Here is a 14,262-nt window from a genome sequence, read left to right as displayed (position 1 = left end):
TTTTTTCTAAATGATCATCCAGTTCAAACTTGGTTTCTAAATGATGAAGCTATCTTTTCTCTCTCACCCAACTTTATTCTCTAGTAAACCCTGTCAATATACTACATAATGTTTCACATTTGTTAATAAAATTATCCCCCATTACTTTTATATTATACTTTCTTAGCTGGTTATAATTGTGTCTTTGGGTTTTTTTTCCCCTTAAGCTTTAGAAAAGTACAATTGGTGCATCTCAGTGGTATAGAACTTGCATAGCATGCATGAAGCCCTGGGTCTGAACCCCAATATCCCATGCCTGACACTCAGGAAACAGTAGTCATGTGGTATTTTACTGAATCTCTTTAAATATATAGAAAAATAAGGAGACTCAACATCTTGCATAATGTCTTTTCCTTAAGGCATTTAATAGCATGACCTTAAACATTGATGCTTGTATATAAAAATATCTTTCAATGTCACTGAAACAAATGTGGTCTTATAGGAATGTTATCAGTGAGACATTATCTTATATAGTGGTAAAAGAAAAATGTGTTTTGTACTACATTCTATTTAACTTTTACCTAAGCCCCTTTAGGTAAACTGGAACTATTCTCTCATTAATAGTCATAAATTTGGAGTGACCCCAAGAGACCACTGTCCCCTGTGTCTAATTTCAGTCCAAAAGAATGTATTAAGAACAACTTCTCTACACTATAAATCAGCCACCTGCCATCATTTAATTGACTTAGATCTAACATTTGTGCTCTGTAGGTCAACTCATTTAGTACCTGAATGTACATTTTTGCAACTAATTTATCTTGAAGTTTCATTAGGAAATGATATTGCTTAAAATTAATCATTTTTCTGGGTGAACTATTGGAAGGTTTCATGGTCATGGTGGGAGACTGTAAATACTCACTCAGAACATTTTCTGAATCATTGCAGGTACGCTTTATGATTCAGAACTCTGTGGCCTTGGCCCCTATTTGTTCTGTGCTTCAAGCATATCAGTACTTCTTTTTAATCCTGCTCAAATATGACCCTTTGTTCCATTTATGTAAAAAAATAAATGGCCTTCTTTTCAGAAACAAGTCTGTTCAGATGCTGCAATTTTCCTTAAAATAGGTCAACCACCATTTGTGCTTTTGCACATTTGGGTCTGATCTCCTTTGCAACAAACATTAATTTTGCTCCCAGTCTTTCTATATTGTAATTTCAAACTGTTCTCCTAAGTTTGTTCAAAATCTCATCATGAGACAGATTCCCTGGCCCACTGCTATCTTATAAGACACATTTGCATGAATTGGACAAGAGAAAGCTCTGGATAGACACAGTTCCACAAAAGCATAGCTTGGAGACATGTGTAGAAAATTAGAATAAATAAATAAAATTTTAAAAACCTACCAAATATGAGAAAAAGATGTAAAATATATATAACAAGATTTATCATCTTAATGACTTTAAAGTATACAGTTCAGTAGTTTAATAGAATTACGTGTTTGTACAGCCAATCTCCAATTTTTTCATCTTACAAAACTCAAACAGTACCTGTTAAACAACTCACTTTCCTCTCTCCTCAGCCTCTGGAAACCATCACTCTACTTTCTGTGAATTTGACTTTAGATACTGCACATGAGTACACAAATCACATAGTACTTGTCTTTTTTATGGATTATCTTACTTAACTTAGCACAATGGTTTTCAGATTCATGCATATTTTAGCATGTGTCAAATTTTCTTCCTTTGAAAGAATGGATAATATTCTTTTGTGTGAATGGACATATCACATTTTTTTTCTATTTATCTACTTATTGCTTCCACCTTTTGCAGTTGTGAATAATGCTGCTATGGATATGGATATACAAATATCTCCTTGAGATGCTGCTTTCTAGTATTTTAGCTACATGCCCAGAAGTGTTATTTCTAGATTACATGGTATTTGTACTTTTAATGTTCTGATGAACCATAGTGGTGTTTTTTTACGGTGGCTATACCATTTTACATTCAGAGCACAAGGGTTCCAATGTCTCCACATCCCTGCCAACTTCTTATTTTCTGGTTGTTGTTGCTGTTGTTGTTTATAAAGCTGGCATCCTAATGAGTGTGAGGTAATATTTCATTGTGTTTTTTTGGCATTTTGCTAAGTATTAGTACTGTTGAACACTTTTTCATATGCTTGTTGATCATTTTATGTCTTCTTTGGAGAAATGTCCATTCAAGTTCTTTGCACATTTTCTTTAAAAAATCAAGTTGTTTGCTTTTTTACCATTGAGTTATAAAAGTTGTTTATATATTCTTTATATCAACCCCTTATTAGATATATTATTTACAAATACTTTCTTCCATTTCATGGGTTTCTTTTTCACTCTGTTAAGTAGGTCCTTTAATGCATTTTCAATTTTGATATAGTCCAATTAACCTATCTTTGCTTTTATTGCCTATCCTTTTGCTGTCTTGTCCAAGAGATCATCATTAGACCCAATGTCTTGATATTTTTACTCTCTTTTATTCTTTGAGTTTTTTGTTTTAGCTTGAGTTTAGGCCTCTGATCCATTTTGAGTTAATCTGTGTGTAGTATATAGGATGAGGGTTTAACTTCAGTCCTTTGTATGTAGGTATGCATTCCCAACACCATTCTTGGGAATACTCTTCTTTCTCACAGTGAATGGTCTTGGCTCTCTTGTCCAAATTACTTAACCAAATATTTGAGGATTCATTTCCTAGCTTTCTATACTAGCCCATGGTCTATATGTGTGTCTTTATAATCAGTACCACACCATTTTGATTATTGTTGCTTTGTAATAAGTTTTGAAATAGGAAGCATAAGACTTCCAACTTTGTTCTTCATGGCTGTTCTTCAAATGAGGAAAAGGTATTTCTTCTCTCTGGGATGCAGCCTTTAAGCCAGAGCATGCTGGACATTGAGCAGTTCAGGTCCCTCTCCTGAGAAACCACTTTAAGGGAACCTGTCTGAACAGTCAGATATGGAGGCCCTGCCACTCACCAAATACTGCCTGAGGGACATCTGCGTGATTCGGCCTTCTAAATTAGATCAATTCTGATCTTTATGAAGTCCAATCATCATGACTCTTAACTTTGTTCCCAGTCTTTCTATATTATAACTTCAACCTGTTATCCTAAGTTTGTTCAAAATCTCATCATGAGACAGATTCCCTGGCCCACTGCTATCTTACAAGACACATTTGCACGAATTGGACAAGAGAAAGCTCTGGGTAGACACAGTTCCACAAAAGCATAGCTTGGGGAGGTATGTAAAAAATTAGAATAAATAAATAAATTTTTAAAAACCCACCAAATATGAGAAAAAGAAGTAAAACATATATAACAAGATTTATCATCTTGACCATCCCTTATGAATTAGAAATTAAAATGTACAAAGTTGCTTGATGTTTTATACATGGGCATTGCTTGCCCTTAGCTTTTCTATGGCTCTCATAGTCTGTGCTGAAGATTACTATGAAGACCTCATTTGTTAGTTAATCTTGTTATAGAGAGTTTGTGAGTATGTGATCTCCTCCTCATCACTACCCACAGGAGAAACTTCTAACATTAGTGCTGTGAACACCAAAAGCAATCCTCTTTTGCTGGTCCTGTAATAGATGATCTTAATGTATTTCTGTTAATCCTTAGAAACTTATAGGTAAATGTGCAATCCAGCTATAGCAAATGTGCAGGGCTTTCTGGAATATCTTTTTGAGTACCAAACTTAGGCTGTCCTATAATATTTGTAAGTGGCATCCAAACTCTGAATTGAGGATAGGTTTGCACACGTACAGTTAGCCCTTGGTATCCATGGGAGATTGATTCAAGAACACCCGCAGATACCAAATTCCTTGGAAGCTGAAGTCCTTTATATAAAAATGGCCTAGCATTTGCATTTAACTTATGCACATTCTCCTATTTACTTTAAATAAACTCTAGATTATTTATATATAATACTTAATACAATGTAAATGTTGTTTAAATAATTATGGTACTCTATTGTTTAGGAGACTGTGACAAGAAAAAAAAAGTCTGTTCATATTCAGTACAGATCCAATTTTTGTTCTAATATTTTCAATCCTGAATTGGTTGAATCTGAAGATGTACAACAGCAGATACAGGGTGCTGACTCTGCCCTGTATTAAAATATCTGTATCTGTTTAACAGCTAAAAGAACATATACATTATTAGGGCTCACTGGCTGCATTTTACAGAAACCCGATTCAAACTCCTTTAAACACAAAGGTGGGAGGATTTTTATTGGCTCATAAAACTGGGATGAATGGCTGGATCTCTGGTCTTAAAAGATGTTATCAAGGCTGTCTCTCTCATTCCCTATCTCTGTCGCTTTTCTTTCCTCTGTGCTTGTGATTCTCTCAGTAGGTTCTTCTATCAGGTGAAAAGCTGATCCTAGAAAGGGCCATTTGTAGGCCACCTCTTTGGAAATCCCAGAGGGTCCAGCCTGACCTCAAGGGGGGTCTTCTTGGCCTGTCCTGCTGGATGTTCCTAATTCTGAACCCCTCAATCCAGCAGGATGCAAGCATTCTGGGTAGTCAGTTCTGAGTCACATGGTTCCTCAAAGCTGAGGGTTGAGTTATGCCATTAAATTTCATAGAGAGGACATGGGGTTAGAAAATCTGAGTGTTATTAACAGAAGACAGGAGGACAAGAGGGGGAAATTCTTAATTTTGTCTACAGCATTCCTAAAAGTTTTCCTCAAGAATGAGTGACCTCATTTTCCCAAGTAGAGGAATAGCTTCTTCAATATTCTCCTCAAGATGTTTCATCTGGTTTCCCTTTGAGAATATCCCAGAATGAAGAACTCATTACTACCAGTTACCTTCCATTCCAATGTTAGACAGAGCTAGTTATCAGACAAATCATTCTTTATTTCAGTCAGTCTGAATCTTCCTGTAATTTCTAAAGAATTGTCTTCACTCTAGCCTTCATACCTTCACAAAATAAAATTATAATCTCATCTTTCCCAAAGGGTGCTTGATACATTTAAAATAAAATTTTATTTTGTGAAGGTATGAAGCATAGAGTGAAGACAAATTTTAATGTTTTTGGTATTACATGCTCCACCTTCCCAGCACCTTTTGAAGATTTATGATAAAATATCCACCTCAAATTGAGGATATTAGTTTCAGCTTCAATGGACTCCACAGATCTCTGGAACTTCACTTGCTACCAGAGGATTCCTCTTTATATATATTTTACCATCAAATAGTTTAATGTCTCAAGTGTTGGAAATAGTTTCTAAATGTTGATTAAAATCTGCTCACCACTCCCAATAGTAAGCCCCAAAGTGAGTTAATTTTTACCAGTTACATTTCAATTTTGGTTAATAATAAGCCTAACAGCACTAGCAAATGTTAAGTACCAGATTCTTTAGATAACTTATAATTTCTACCATGATTCTCAAAATTAATTATCATTAATAATAACCCATTGTACAGACAAGGAAGCTGAAACTCATTTTAAGTAACTTGGAAAATACCTCAGGTTTAGACAGTGATCAAATTGGCATTTGAGCTTATATATCTTTGACTCCATGCTTTTCGTTTATACTCTAAGCTCCATGGTTGAGGTCAACTGAAACCATCAGATCTGCTTCATTCAAATAGATACTTTGTCCACACTTTCTACTAATACAAAGAATTCTTCTTAATATGGGCTGTGCAGAAAACAATACATTAGGCCTGAGATTTATATCTTTAGAAAGACTTATTTGCAAGGTTGGCCCTCAGTGGGGACCAAATTTCTGGGTACTTCGATTTCATGAGGGTTACCACCATTCTTTTGTAAGAATGGCTCACATTGCCTGTTTGTTCCAAACAGGTTTATGCTAAATACGTCCTTTACTTTCTGGTGTGTAGAGTTTTGGTACATGTTAGGCAGAGGGATACCTACATGACCTCTTCATATCAAAAGCACTGGGAATTTCCTGGTAGATTTGGAAGACATGTTGTCACAAAAAAAAAAAGAAAGAAAGAAAGAAAGAAAGAAAGAAAGAAAGAAAGAAAGAAAGAAAGAAAGAAAGAAAGAAAGAAAAAATTGCTGGAGGACTTGAGTTAGTCCTGTGTGATTTCCATTGGAGAGGACAATTAGAAGATAATGCCTGGTTTCTTCTAGATTTTGTATCATATGGCCTTCTTTTTTTTTTCTTTTTTGCTGATTTTGCTTTGCGTCCTTGCACTGCAATAAGTCATTTCTATAATATGACTATATGCTGATTCCTCTGAGCCTCCTAGGAAACCACTGAACCCAGGGGTGGCTTTGGGGACCCCCAACACTGGGTGTGTAATATGTTGTTTGTTCCTGTTAAACTTACTCCTGGTATGATCATTTCAAATCTTCTCTCTCTCAATATAGAGAGAGGATTTAAAATTATATATATATCTTAATATATTATATATATTTCATATATATTTCTTCTTGATTTTAATTTCATTTTCGATAAGAATTTTGAATAAGAAAGTCCAAACATGATACTACAGTGTTGAGACTGTGATAAGACTAAGCTATCAAATGTTATTTTGGGGCACGGTTGATAAACCGGTTACATATTTTTCCATGAGTAGTATTAAAAAGAACATATTTCATTATATTGTTCTCTAGCATTTCCTAGGAGATTATTGTCACAAAATTAAGACATATAGTCCAAAGCATTCTTATTTTTCCCTTGTATAGTTACATAGTATTTTAAAATAACTGGAGATATCCTAGCATTATTTACTCTTATTGAGCTCATGATTCTCTTTGTAATCATCAAAAATAATTACATTTTATTGTAAATGATAAGAAACTAATTATGTACTGAAATGTTTTTATTATATTAGTATTTGTATCTTAGTTTTATTTTATGCTTTTTTGCATTTAAATAATCATTTCCTCACCTGTTGTCTTCTGCATTCTTTGTAAAGAATCGGTCCATTTCATTTAAGTTATCAAACTTGTGGTCTGAGAGTTTTTCACAGTACTCCTTTATTATCCTTTTTGTGTCCACATGATCAGTAGTGATCATTCCTCTTTCATTTCATCTAACACTTTGTATCTCTCACTTGTTTCCTTGGAGCCCAGCTAGAAGTTATCAATTTTATTGATCTTTTCAAAATTCAGTTTTTGTTGATATGTTTATTATTTTCCTTTTTCAATTTCATTTATTTCTGCTTTAATTTCTGTTGTTTCTTTTCTTTGAGTTTATATTGCTCTTGCTCTAGTTTCCCAAGGTAGAAGGTATTTATTTATTTCTTCTTTTCTGTTATATGCATTAAACGCTACAAATTTCCCTCTAAGTACTCTTTTTGCTGTATTTCACAAATTCTGATGTGGTGTCTTTTATTTCACTTTACTTCAAAATATTTTTAACTTCATTTGAGATTTCTTCTCTGACTCATGTGTTATTAATAAGTGTGTTGTTGAATCTCTAAATATTTGGTGATTTCCCAGCTATCCTTCTGTTACTTATTTCTATATAATTCAACTGTGGTCTGAGAGCATATTTTGTATGAATTATATTCTTTGAAATTTCTTTAATGCATTTTATGGCCCAGAAAGGGATCTATCTTGATAAATGTTCCTTGAGAACTTGGAAAAAATGTGTATTCTACAGCAATCATTGGATGAAATATTTTATAAATTTCAGTTCAGTCCAGTTAATTGATGGTGCTATTCAGTTAAGCTATGACTTACTGATTTTCTGCCTGTTGGATTTGTCAATGCTGATAGAAGGTTATTAAATATCAAGTTATAATAATGGATTCATCTATTTCTCCCTCCCCTTCTATCAGTATTTTCCTCCTGTATCTTGACATTTTGCTGTTAAGTGCATACAGGTTAGGTACTATGTCTTCTTGGAGAATCGACTCTTTGTCACTATGTAATGTCCATCTTTATCCCTGATAACTTTCATCGTTCTGAAATAAATAAAGCTATTCTAGCTTTCTTTAGACTTGTGTTAGCATCATGTACTTTCTCCAACTTTAATCTTAATCTCTCTGTGTCTCTATTTAAAGTGGTTTTCTTGTGGAAAACATGTACTTTGTTCTTATATTTTATCCCTTCTGCTCATTTCTCTTTTCCAACTGATGTATTTAGATCATTGATGCTTAAAGTGATGGTTGATATAGTTGGACTAACCTCTCACATGTTTGTTTTTAGTTCTATTTGTTGCCCTCATTCTTTCTCTTTTGTGTTGTTGTAGTTTATAACTTCTTTACTTTTAAGAGAGATTTTATATAATTCCACTTTATCCTTCTAGTACATCCTATTTTGGGTAATTGCCCTTGAGTTTGCTGTATATATTTAAAACTAAGTCCATTCAAATAACACTTTGCCCCATTTCACAGGTACCTTATAGCAAAAATATTCCCAATTATTCCTTCCATGCCTCATAACATCTCATAACATTGCTGCCATTCATTTCATTTATTCATATGCTATAAACACCCAGTATATTATTACCATTATTTTTGAATGAATAGTTATTCTTCATAGCAATTAAGAATAAGACAAGTAAAATGGTTTAAATTTTATTTTAATTGCTTTCCTTAATTAGCACTCACCCTTTCTTTATGTATGTCCAAATTTTTGACCTATATCATTTTTTCCTCTCTCTGAAGAATTCTTTTGATAATCCATTCAAGCCAAGTTTACAAAAACAAATTCTGTCTTTTTTTTTGGAATATAAAAGTATTTTAATTTCACTTTTGAAGGATAATTTTGCTAAATACAAAATTCCTGGTTGATGGAGTCTTGTTTTGTTTTTCCTTTCAACACTTCATGTATTTCATTTCATTCTCTTCTTGTTTATGTGGTTTCTACAAGAAAATCTGATTACTTATCTTGCTCCTCTTATGAGTTTTTTTTCTTTTGACTTCCTTTAAGATTTTATCTTTGTCTTTGGTTATCTGCAGCTTGAATACAATATTCCTAGGTGTGATATTTATCTTTGTGTTCTTGGAGTTTCTTGAACATGTAGTTTGGAGTATGTCACTGATTTTGGAAAATTCTCAGCTATTGTTCATTCAAATATTTTTTCTGTTCTTTCTCTTTTTCTAAAATTCTGTTATGCATATATTAAAACCTTTTGTAATTGTCTCATTTTTCTTAAGTATTCTAAATATTTTTATTATTTTTTTCCTCTGCACTCAGTTTCTATTGATAAATTTTCAAGCTCACTCTTTCTTCTGCTGTGCCAATGTACTAGTGAGACCATAAAAGGCATTCTTTCTATTATAATATTTCTCATTTCCAGAATATCCTGTGAATTCTTTTATATTCTTTCTTTTTTGGGGGGATGGGTATCAGGGATTGAACTCAAGGGTACTTCACCACTGAGCCATATCCCCAGCCCTATTTTGTATTTTGTTTAGAGATAGGGTCTCACTGAATTACTTAGTGCCTCATCATTGTTGAGGCTGGCTTTGAACTCACAACCCTCTAGTCCCACCCTCCTGAGCCTCTGTATGTCATCATGCCCGACTTTTCATTTCTCTGCTTTTATTATCCAACTCTTGTATATTGTGCACTTTTCCACTAGAGCCACTAGATCATTATTAGCCATGGTTATTTTATTTATTTATTAACTTTTGTGGTGCTGGGGATTGGATTCAGTTGTGGTACTTTACAACTCAGCTACACCTCCAGACCTTTTTAATTATTATTTTGAGATAGGGTCTCAATAAATTGCCCAGGCTGGCCTTGAACTTGTGATCTTCCTTCTTCAATCTCCAGAGTCACTGGAATTACAGACATGCACCACTGTTCCTGGCAGTCATTGCTATTTTAAATTCTTGCTCCGATGTTTCCAAAATCTGAATTATACCTGAATCTGACCCTGTTCTTTGATTCATCTCTTCATAATGTATTCAATTCTTTCTTGCCTTTTTGCATACTTTGCAATTTTTATCAAATTTTACCTGTTTCATTGTGTATTTCATAATAGGAACTGAGATCAATGAGAATTGGAGTAAGGGTTTATCTTTTTAAAAAAAACTTATTTAGAATGTATTGTGTCCTTGTTTACTTTTGCTTTAGCTGCAGATGTCTCAGGCTTCAATTTCCTTTAGAGTCTTTATTTTTATTTTCTTTGTTGTCTTTGAGTTTCCCTAGACAGTCCTTCTAAAACAAAGTCATAGAAACAGAGAATTACATCTCTGTTGATCATCCCTAGTGACCCACAGAATTAGTGACTAAATCCAAGCCCCTATACCCTGATTTAGTAGGCATGCTTTAAACAATACTTATAAAACTGGAAACCTAGCTAGGGAGTCTCCTGGTTGTTTGGGATAAATTGTGGTAACTAAAACTATGCTATTGACAATAACTCCTTTATCATTTGTAAGAATCCCTTTCCTGTAAAGATGTTGAGATTTTCCTGTTAGCCTACTGTTAGCATATAAGATCCCTGAACCTGAATCCAGCAACTTCTGCTATAATTATCTGTATTCACTTCTCTCCAATTTGGAAGATAGGTGTCATTTTTCCCTGTGCCCTTAGTTCTTTGTTGAATATGAAAAGAGATGTTGATTTTGGTTGTTCAGGTTTTTTTATTTATTTTTTCTTGTTGTGAGTATGGACATGATGACTTCCACACAGTCAGGGCAGAAGCCAAAACCTGTCCATTCTTCATAATCCCCTAAGTAAATGGTAGGCAAAATTTTGCAATATAATCATGTTTTTGTATTTTTTTCTACATTTTCTTTTCTTTCTTAAGTAATTGAGATCGAACCTAGGTGCACCCTACCACTGAGCTATATCCTCAGCCCCTGTTTTAAATTTTGTTTTGAGACAGGTTCTTCCTAAGTTGCCAAGGTTGACCTCAAATTTATAATCCTCCTTCCTTAGACTCCAGAGTTTTTGGGATTACAAGTTTCACTACAATGACCAGCTTTTTCTACACTTCCATTAAGAGTTACTTGGACTTTAATTTATGCAAATGGTTATTTCTCTCTATTTGTTCTTACCATAGGCTTAAATGTTCAGTTTATGCCACTTGCTTTATCATTTCCAGTTTATCAGAGAGCATGCTTTATAAAAATAGTTCATATGGGCTGGGATTGTAGCTAACAGGTAGAGTGCTTGCCTAGCATGCATGAGGCACTGAATTCAATCCTCAGCACCACATAAAAAATAAAATAAAGGTATTGTGTCTACCTACAACTAAAAAAAAAATAAATGTTTAAAAAAATAGTTATAGGAGAAATGTGATAGAAGTGATGGATTCTGGTGGGACCATTTATTCAGTGTTGATCATCCCTAGTGACCCACAGAATTAGTGACTAAATCCAAGCCCCTATACCCTGATTTAGTAGGCATGCTTTAAACAATACTTATAAAACTGGAAACCTAGCTAGGGAGTCTCCTGATTGTTTGGGCTAAATTGAGGTAACTAAAACTATGCTACTGACAATAACTCCTTTATCATTTGAAGGAATCCCTTTCCTGTAAAGATGTTGAGATTTTCCTGATGCCCAGCAACCCCCTTGAAGACAATACTAACCAAAGGGCTTGGCCCAACCTCATGGAAAGTCTAGTGATGCCTGGGCATGTCTTATTTATTCTGACTTCTTTCCCAGGCTCGGGGGTTGGATGTGAACTTCAGCAGAGATGGAAGCTGAGCTTCTGCTCAACTCAATGAAAGAAGCTTGTGTCCATGGAATAATCAGCTCATAAAACAATCAATTAGCACATTTGGCCATTAGCTGAAAGTCCAGAATCCACCTAAGGGTGAGAATTTAACGTTTCCCCCCTCTGACATTTGCATGAGCTTTTCTCTGCCTCTGTCTTTTGGACTGGGTTATTCCCTCTGATTGGAATTTCTGGCCCTTATTTACTTTCCCAGGTTTTCTCCTTTAATGATTTGGCCAACATTTTCATATCTCTGAAGCCCTTCCTGACCATGCAAGCCTGATGTTAATCTTCCCTCAGGGAAGAGGAGTGGCTGTCTAGCTCAGGACTATTTCTCCTGTGCGTAAAATGATGCCCGACCTTTCAGAGATACACATTCTCATAGATATCTTTGGAAGAACTAATGCAATGTATGTCTCTGAGCTTATACTTTTCTGCAGGAAATAATCTGTATATTTTTCCACCTGCCTCATTAGATCACAAGCTCTTTGGAAATAGGGAATGTGTCTCTTATTTCAGTCTTTCTATACCCTAGGTCAAAACCCAACATGTAAATGAAGATTCAATAAATATTTCTGTGGGGCTGGGGATGTGGCTCAAGCGGTAGCACACTCGCTTGGCATGCGTGCAGCCTGGGTTCAATCCTCAGCACCACATACAACAAAGATGTTGTATCTGCCAAATACTAAAAAATAAATATTAAAATTCTCTCTCTCTCTCTCTCTCTCTCTCTCTCTTTAAAAAATAAAATAAAATAAAATAAAAAAATACATATTTGTGGAATAAATATAACAATACTGAGAGAGATAATGCTAGGGTACTTTGTGGGAAAACTTCATATCACAGATCAACTCTGGAGATATTTCATCATTGTCCTATTCTTCCTATCCCTTCATCAGGTACCCTCAATTTCTATCATTATTTGTTAATAATGGCCAGTGGCCATGACCAGTATCCCACCAACTTGAGAGAACATGAATATCTTTCTTCATAGGTCTTCCCGACTAAGACAAGGTGTTCTCTATTTGAGCTAAGCAGACAGAAGGAAGAAGACAAGCTTGGAGATCTGAAAACCACACAGAGCCTTTCCTTTGCCTGGGGGCCATCTCAGCTGCAATCAAGCCTCTAGTGGCTGTTGGAGCACCAGTTGGGAGCAAGGTTTCTTGGAACATCCCATGAGATGCTCCAATGAGGACTTGAATGTACATGTCTAGACCAGAGTTCTACGTGTCTGCGCAGACATACAAACATGGCCAAGGCCTGTAGATGCCTGTTTATGCCTGAATAATTATGACTAGTACCCATATTATTCTCAAGTTTTCCCAAATAGGATGGTAAATGATATATACCTCACATATATTTATTATTATTCCCACTATGCAGTGGAACATTTGAAAACAACCCCTAGGTAGCATTTTTCCTCATTTTTCCCACTTCAGGGTTTTTTAATGTCCTATAGATTAGTACTTTAATAAATGCAGTCTTTTCTCACTTAACAAAATAATCAATAACTTTATATCATAAAATTCCCAGGCAGTGTGCAGTTTTCTGTCTCTAAATTTCTTTTCTACAGTAGACTTAGATAAGTTATGATCCAAATGAGGTTCATACATTACATTTGGTCATTATGTTCATTGAAATTTCCATTTAAGTCCCACCCTCTCCCCTTTTTATCTTTTACTTACCTCTAATTTTTTTTCTTACCACTAGTTTATTAGAAAATGCAGGTCAATTGTTCTATAAACTTTCCCATACTCTAGATGTGACCTCCTTGTAGTGTCATTTAACTCATTACTCCAATTTCTGATTTCCTGGATAAATTTAGTTGCAATCATGTAGAGGTTCAAGTGTTTTTTGTTTGTTTGTTTGTTTGTGTGGGTATGTGTGTGAGCGAAGAATATTTTAGATCTACTTCCTATTATACCAGGAAGAACTGGATGTCTGATTGCCTTTCCTTTTGTGATGTATGGATTGATTAATGTGCTCAGGTACTGTCACTTTTATCTAGCATAACAATTTTGGTGGCAAAACTTGACTTGAAGATTTTAACACCCATGGATTACCATTGGCTAAAAGGATGATACACCTCCATTATTTCAGTAGGTGTTACAAAGATGCGATTTCTGTTTCTTTGATTTATTTATTTATTTATTTTGGGACCAGGGATTGAACTCAGGGACACTCTTCCACTAAGCCATATCCCCAGCCCTATTTTGTATTTCATTTGGAGACAGGGTCTCACTGAGTTGCTTAGTGCCTCACCATTGCTGAGTCTGGCTTTGAACTTGCTATCCTCCTACTTCAGCCTCCGGAGCTACAGGCATGCACCACCGTGCCTGGCTATTTCTCTATTTCTTACACTTGCACAAATAAGCATCATCTATAAAAAGCAATTATTTGGTTACAGTTTGTATAGAAAATTCAGAATAAATGTTTTATTCCTTTGTTTTAGTTATAAATTTTTAGAATAATATTCTGGTGATCTAACATTATTGAAAAGTGACCCATGATTTCTTAAATATTTATTTCTATTATTAGAATTTATAAAATTTTTAAACTTCAGTATTGAATTTCAATCCATTGCAGCATTGTTATTTTGGTGCTCAAATCAGCTCTTCTTGAGCCACTAGAAGTCTTTCAAGTTGA

This window comes from Callospermophilus lateralis, chromosome 15 (genome assembly GCF_048772815.1).
Source record: "Callospermophilus lateralis isolate mCalLat2 chromosome 15, mCalLat2.hap1, whole genome shotgun sequence".
Taxonomy (NCBI): domain Eukaryota; kingdom Metazoa; phylum Chordata; class Mammalia; order Rodentia; family Sciuridae; genus Callospermophilus; species Callospermophilus lateralis.
Note: the sequence above shows the minus strand (reverse complement) of the source record.